Below are 7,238 nucleotides of genomic sequence, written 5' to 3'. Positions count from 1 at the left end.
TGGATACAAAAATGGCGTACAGGCAAGGCATTTGCGTTGCAGCGCCTGGCATTGGACTCGTCTTGAGTCCACTCGGAGAGGGACTTGGGAACTAATAATTTGGCGGGGGTTCCCAGCCATTCTCAACAAAGACTTTTGGTTTCTACTCCTCAATCTCAAATCTAAATGGATTAAATAAAATTGAGGCATGCACCTTGGTGCAGGTTCGCTCCTCACCTTTTCCCTCCTTGTGCCTTCATGCAATGCAAAACGAACTTCTTATATAATGCAGGCATTGTATACAAGTACATTTCGCGACGTCATTTAAGTTAATCACAAAATTATCTCGCTTAAACACAAAAAATTCTCACTATCAAAATTGGGACATAACGACGAAATCAAGAGCAACATTTAGTTCTTGAACCTGGTGCTCCAACTGATTCCGGCATTGATTCCAGTGGCCTCTCCACCATACGGACCTAAGGGCTTCCCTCACCTCCCGCACCTGTCCTTTTCTACTCTTCTCTGCCTTCTGGTGCTTCAACTGCGCACTCACAGAGAACGAGATGATAACAACAGAGCAATCATTTAACAGGCTGCAACATTATGCATGTTCGATTATTTGATCAAGATACCTTATACTTCTTTCTCGGATTCTTGATCAGCTTCTTGCAAGCACGAGTAAGTCCCCTGTTCTTCTCCATCTGGTGTAGATGTGGAGGAAGAAAACAATATGGTGAGCCAACAGACAATGGTCAATATTATACAGCCAATTAGATAAGCATACTCAAAATTGGCTCGTATTTACCTGATACGTAATATGGCATTTCACATCAACAGTTTCAGTATCAACCGAAGATGGAACTGTCGAGGACCTGCAGAAGCAAAGCACCAACACAAATTACCAACAATAACTCAAAATCACCAACCCCCTTCTTCAACCAACAATAACTCAGAGAGCAACATTGATGAAACCAAACTCGTACTAAAAGGAATGAAACCAAACATGAAAATATGGTAATCAGATCATGTAGATTAACATTTATTGTACAGCAAAACAATGTAGCAACTAACCACAATGAAAAATGTACCTCGAATAAATCTCAGCTTTGGCAGCAAGTTTTGCAGCTCATTTTTCTTTCACTTGTAGAAGTCATCTTCAGAATCTCCAGTTTCACCATCCTCCATCTCCACATCCCCAGCGTCCGAAATAGTGGCTCTAGCGTCAGCCTGAGACTTGATTCCAGCTCCTGCAAGCACTCGAAGCTCAGGTTTTCTCCGCCTTTCCCCAATATCATCTCACCGAGGAAAATCATCATTGCCTCAGATAACCTTCTCATAAAAATAAAAAAAATAATAAAAAAAAGAGCGGGGATGACTTCAAAAATTATTTTGATTTAATCCAATGATATAGTTCAGCATAATGACAAACCACATCAGAGTCTCTTTTTCTTTCGAAAGAAGAAAAGCTGTTTGCAAATTTACGCCCAGAATGTTATGGTCACTAACGGTTTATACCCCTAATGATCAAATTTTTTCTTTCGAAAGAAAAAAAGGCTGTTTGTAAATTTACGCCCAGAATTTTATGGTCACTAACAGTTTACCCCTAATGGTCAAATTTATACACTCAACAAATTTTCATCAAAGTGTCATATGATGGGCAAGTGCCGAGTGAAATTGATATTTTCAAACACGAATTGGGGTGAGAGGAATCAAATCCAAAAGTCTCCGAACTTCAAAAAGTTGGGGTCAGGATGTGATGTTTCCATGAATTAAAGTTTTGCTGATATTACCAAAATATCAGTCGAAATCTTGGCGAAGTATTGGATATTTTGACGGAAGATCTGTTTTACGATGGAAAATCTTCAGTATTTCACCGATTTTGAGCAAAATATCAATGAAATTTCAGTATGAACCCAGCAGAAAATCGACCATGTTCGGTGAGAATATGTGTTCCCTAACTTCCCCTCTGTATCGTGTGACCACATTGGTCCTCTAAAGTGACAGACATGCCCAATGGTGACACTATTAGACAAACAAATTGAATGGAATGTGAAAAAATAAAAATTGACAAGGGGGAATATTTTGCTGATTAAGCACCAAATTTTCCAAAAAAAAAAAAAAGTTTAGGGGACAAATTGACAGTGGCCACAAAGATCAGAGGGGCAAATTGACGGATTCCTAGAAACCACATGGTAGGGATGGCCAATGGGTACCCATTAGGTGTTACGTTGTATGTGTTAATGGAAGGAAATGCAGAGGTTTATTTCCTGTTTGAATCTCTTAAGGAAAAATGAAGACATAAATATTATAAAGTTCAATATGTTTCATACCTAGGAAATAAGTTAAAAACAAGGATTGATTGGAAGGCAGCAGTGACGAGGTCAATACCTTCGACTTAATCGGATTAGCAGCAAGTTGGGAGAGTTTACTTGCACGGCCGTTGTTCAATCCACGGACGGCACCCTCAATATTTACAGTGTCATCATCAAAATCATCATATGAGTCAAGCTTCCTGTTTACTTGCAAATTGGTTGAGTTAACTTAGTACTCACAATATAGGAACAAATACATATTATAAAGTATGGGAGCAAAGTGGTACCCATTCAATGGCTTCAGAAGTTTCCTGGGTTTATCAATTTTCGGAGCAATGGAACTGAAGACACCTTTCTGCTTCAACCTTTCCACAAGGGCAGCTCTTACTTTCAATATTCTCATGCTCTGTACACCAACTTCATCATTCTGCCACATACTAAGAGGTCAGCATAAAACAAAATGATAATCTTCTTGCAGCCACAAAGAGAAAGGAATTACAAAATTTAGGAAAGAGAACAGAATCAGATACTCGTTAACAAATATGCCATGTATTTACCTGAAATTTGCGTTTTCCCACCTGGTTTTCATTATCCTTCAGACTCCGCTATTTCTACCTTAGCAATGTCATGCAACTGCAGTGAATTAAAGTATGAATCTCTTAAGATATCATTGCTTAAAACAATACAATGTATACTGCTCAAAGACAGAGATTAAAGAAGTAACTACCACAGCTGCTGCTTCTCCCTCAACCAAGACAGGTTGGGGTCCATAATCTTTAGAAAAAGAATCAGATGCGTCAATCGAAGTCTCTTTACCTGACTTTGCCACTGCTGCCACCCAATTATATTTGTTTAAAATTTCCTCCAAATCAGATGGTAGATTGCCATCAAGTTGCTTCATCTGTAAAGGGAAACCCACATTAGCCAATATCTTTGGAACAACGAAACAGCATATCGTCATACAAACCATTACTATAATAAGAGCAAAAGGAAACCAAACTCTATACTTCCATACGTAATTGTTAATCTGCACTTTGCAGGGACCATTATGAAACAAGCTGAATATCGACTCAAGTGGTTTGTAATTTTCCTTTTGCCCCACACCAGTTCCAGTTATAAACAATACCAACACTAAGTTGCAATAGTCATCCTGATCACAAATGAGACCTTTAAATTGCAAATTAAATACGACATAGTTCCATCTAAACCAATAAAACATAAATTTGAAGATAACAATTAAAAATCCTTAATTAATTGGGACAAAAGTTTAGGAGAGCAATTCGAGGAGAGGCAGACAATCTGACTAAATTTATAAGTATCAAAAGGAGAGTTGCTTACCATCGAGAGATGGGACACATTCTCATTATTCAATGATGATCACCCATATCCATTTTTTCAAAAGAAAACATGTAATAAAATATAACTCAGAGAGATGGGAGCAAAAGCACTGCATCAAATGTATATGCAATTTGTACGCACATATCTGAATATTATTTACTTTTTCAAATTAAAATCTTTATGGAGACCGTAACCAACTTATAGATCTGTGTAAGGCCGGCAAGTTCAAGATGCTTTAGCGAGTGAGTTAGAGGAAAAAAGATGACCTTATCCAACAAAATCTTGATCTCTATGAGGCGAGCAAGTACCAGATGGTCACGAACTGGTTGTCCTTCAGACTTGAGAAGAAGGTAGAATGTTATTGCTTGGCAGTAAGAAAGCAGAAGAAGCTGATTAACCTCTAAATAGCGCATCCCTCCTTCCAACATGGCCTCCCCTTTTTTAACCTTCAGAAAACACGAAAATTTCAATAAAACTTAACACACGATCGAGCAAATGTATTAAAAACATTTTCATGTAACCAGGGGAAAAATCATACAAAATTAGACAATAAGAAGAAACCTAAAGAAACTAGACCCAGAAATTTAGATGTACAGATATTGAAGTTTAGAATCATAAGAGCATCTTTACAGCCAGAAGGAACCAAATACATGGGTGATTATGAATTTATCCCAATTCCCAACACATTAACTCCTTAAAGGGACTGATCATCATACCACTACATCTGCAGGCATTCATGCTGAAGACAAATAAACATGAGTCCTTAAAATCAGCATATGCTTTGAAAAGGGTACAACTTAGAGAACCTGTGAGACATTCCCTATCTAGTTTTGTTATTCCAAATTTGCCGCCTTAAGTTTCATCTTGGCGTAGGTTAGAAATTATTTTGAAGTTGCAGGAAATATATGCAAAAGGAAATAGAAACGCTACCGTCACTTCTTTTAGTCACATTATTTTGGGGCCAAAAATGATTTAGGTGTAATATATAAAACAGATTAAAGGAGGAATGCTAAAAATGATTTGGGTGTAATATATAAAACAGATTCCGGATGCAGACATGAACATCCCATCTCCAGGCACGTTATAACTATAAGCAGTGAAACCCATGAATGCATGTATAAAACCGACAAATAATAGAACAGGGAAAAGTATCGACATTGCAAAGCCTAAGAGAAAAAAGGAGACCTTGTCAAGGAAACAAAAAAATAAAAATAAAAAAGTAGAAAGGAGACCTTATCCAGAAAACAAAAAGGAGGAACAAAGGAAACTTCAGAGTGGGGTAAATTCATAAGAATGACACCATAGAAGGCTTTAGCTTCAACATCATAATAAACAAGACGCAACATTATCCCGAAAAAAATTGCCTCTTTGCTCTTCCTACTAAACCTTTCATTTTTTGTAATAAAAATAAACCTCCATACCAAAATGCCAAGAAAAGTGTTTTGCAGTGACACTTAAGAGTGCATTCAAAAGAAAATTGGGATAACACTACAAATTTGACGATATATAGGTAGATTTTGAACAAAAAAACAAAACAAAAAGAACAATACCTTGCCCAGAAGTGGATTCACTTTTCCTTCAAGCTCTTCATGTGCATCATATAGCTCTGACAACAACCCAACTAATTCTGGTGCAGAACTGGAGGGAAAAAGCATTAACTCAGCAGGGTACAACAGAAGAGGCAAAGTGCCAAAGTAGAACTAAAATAAACACAAAACAAAAAGATGTGCAAATTTGAATGAGAGACAAGGCACAGGAAAATCTGAACTTCTCATAATCCAACTGGAAAAAAAATAATATGAAATGGAAAAAACCGCAGAGCACAGAAATAATATGACATAGAAAAAACTGCATAGCACATTTAAAATATCAAACTGCATAGCACTCCAAACTTTAATTTAAAAAGAAATTATAGAGATGAACAAATTTACTTATATACTTAGAAGGTCGAACTTATACTTTAATTTTTTTTTTAAATATATATAAATGAAAAACCTTACTTATATAAAACATCCATTTGCTCATCCTTTGACAAGGCACTCAAATCTTTCTTCACCTCCTAATAAGCTGTACCCGTGCCATCTGCAAGATCAATTCCCACTGGAAACCTTTTTGCACTGTTTCCCTTCATATGTAGCAGTTGAGTATTTGGTTCCACAGACTTTCATGGTGCAACGAATTCAAATTACCAAACAATGCAAATACTAACTTTACTGTACTTTTCAGGTTCATAAATAATACCATTAATTTTGTAAAAAAAAAAAAGAGAAAAAAAACAAACGGAAGAAAAAGAAGTTAAACTCACTGTGAGAGAGAGAGCTGGGTTTGGAGGTGGTGGGGTGCGGCGCCTTTTGGTACTTATTTCCCTGAAAACGCCGGAACTCAGATGACGACGTGCGGTTAAACCAAAGAAAATATTAGAGGTGGACGAATGGAGAAGAAAGAGAGATTAGGAGAGAATTAATGGAAAACAATTAATTATTAGAATTTTGTTAATCTAAACTACCTATTAAATTTTATTTATCAACTAAAAAACGAATGGAAAGATTATTTAGAACATGTTTGATACTCTAATTTAATCCAACTTTTTCAAAAATAATTTTCAAGTTTTAAGCCTTAAAAACTTGTTTGGTAGGACTATTTTCAAAAACTGAACTCAAGACTAACTCAAAAATATAGTCTATTATCTAAAAACACAAAAAGTGAGTTTTTAAAGTTTTTAAACTTAAACTCACTCATTTCTTTTCTCTTCCTCCTCCCCTCTCACTCCAAATCTATCTCTTTTTTCTTCTTTCTCTTGCCCCCATCTTTTTTTTTATTACCTTTTTCGTCTCTTTTCCAATCTGCTCTCTTAATTCTCTCAGTTCTTTATCTCACTCCTATTCCTCTCTATCTCATTCGATCTTCTAACTTCTTTCTCTTTCCTCCAATCATCTCTTACTTTCTTTCCTCATCTCTCATCTTTCTCTCTCGACCCCCTTTTTATGGATCTTTTTGTTCAGTTTAAGTGGTAAAATTTTAAAATTTTAAATCGCATACCAAACAAATTTTTTAGTCTTAAAGAAAATTGTTTACAAGAAAAATTTTTAATAAATGTTTTGAAAAATTATAAAAATTTTCAAATAGGATACCAAACAAGCCCTTAGTTTTTTATCACACAAAAAAAGGACAATAATATAATTTCACATATCCAAATTTTTACTGTTTTTTATTAAACTCTTGCCTACAATTGATGTTAAGATATCTAATACTGCATTTGCCTATACACTTTGTGTGTATGAATACTTTTTTTTTTAAATGAGAAGGAGAGAAGGAGAGAGAGAACATGGGGAGTGGGAGGTTTTTTTTTTTTTTTTTTTTTTTTTTTTTAATATTACAGGTATTTTAACATCACCTGTAGATGAGGTTTCAATAAAAAACAATAAAATTTGAACCTATGAAATTATATTATTGCCCATCATTTTTTTTGTGTGATAAAAGACTAAGTAGTCTTTTTACCCTCTTTTGATTGACAAAAAAAGTTTCATTAATTAATAAAGATTAAAAAAACAAAAACATCCCTTCCACTCCCACTTTTACCCCTCTCTTCTTCCCATTAAAAAAACA

The 7,238-nt window shown here is 35.4% G+C and overlaps 1 pseudogene; it reads right to left on the bottom strand.

The window, feature by feature from the left end:
- Window positions 1-390: 390 nt before the first annotated feature.
- Window positions 391-5,793, bottom strand: LOC126619939 (protein THALLO-like; annotated as a pseudogene).
- Between the last annotated feature and the right edge of the window lie 1,445 nt (window positions 5,794-7,238).

Source organism: Malus sylvestris, chromosome 4 (genome assembly GCF_916048215.2).
Source record: "Malus sylvestris chromosome 4, drMalSylv7.2, whole genome shotgun sequence".
Classification (NCBI taxonomy): Eukaryota; Viridiplantae; Streptophyta; class Magnoliopsida; order Rosales; family Rosaceae; genus Malus; species Malus sylvestris.
Note: the sequence above shows the minus strand (reverse complement) of the source record. Positions and strands in the feature narration are given on the sequence as shown.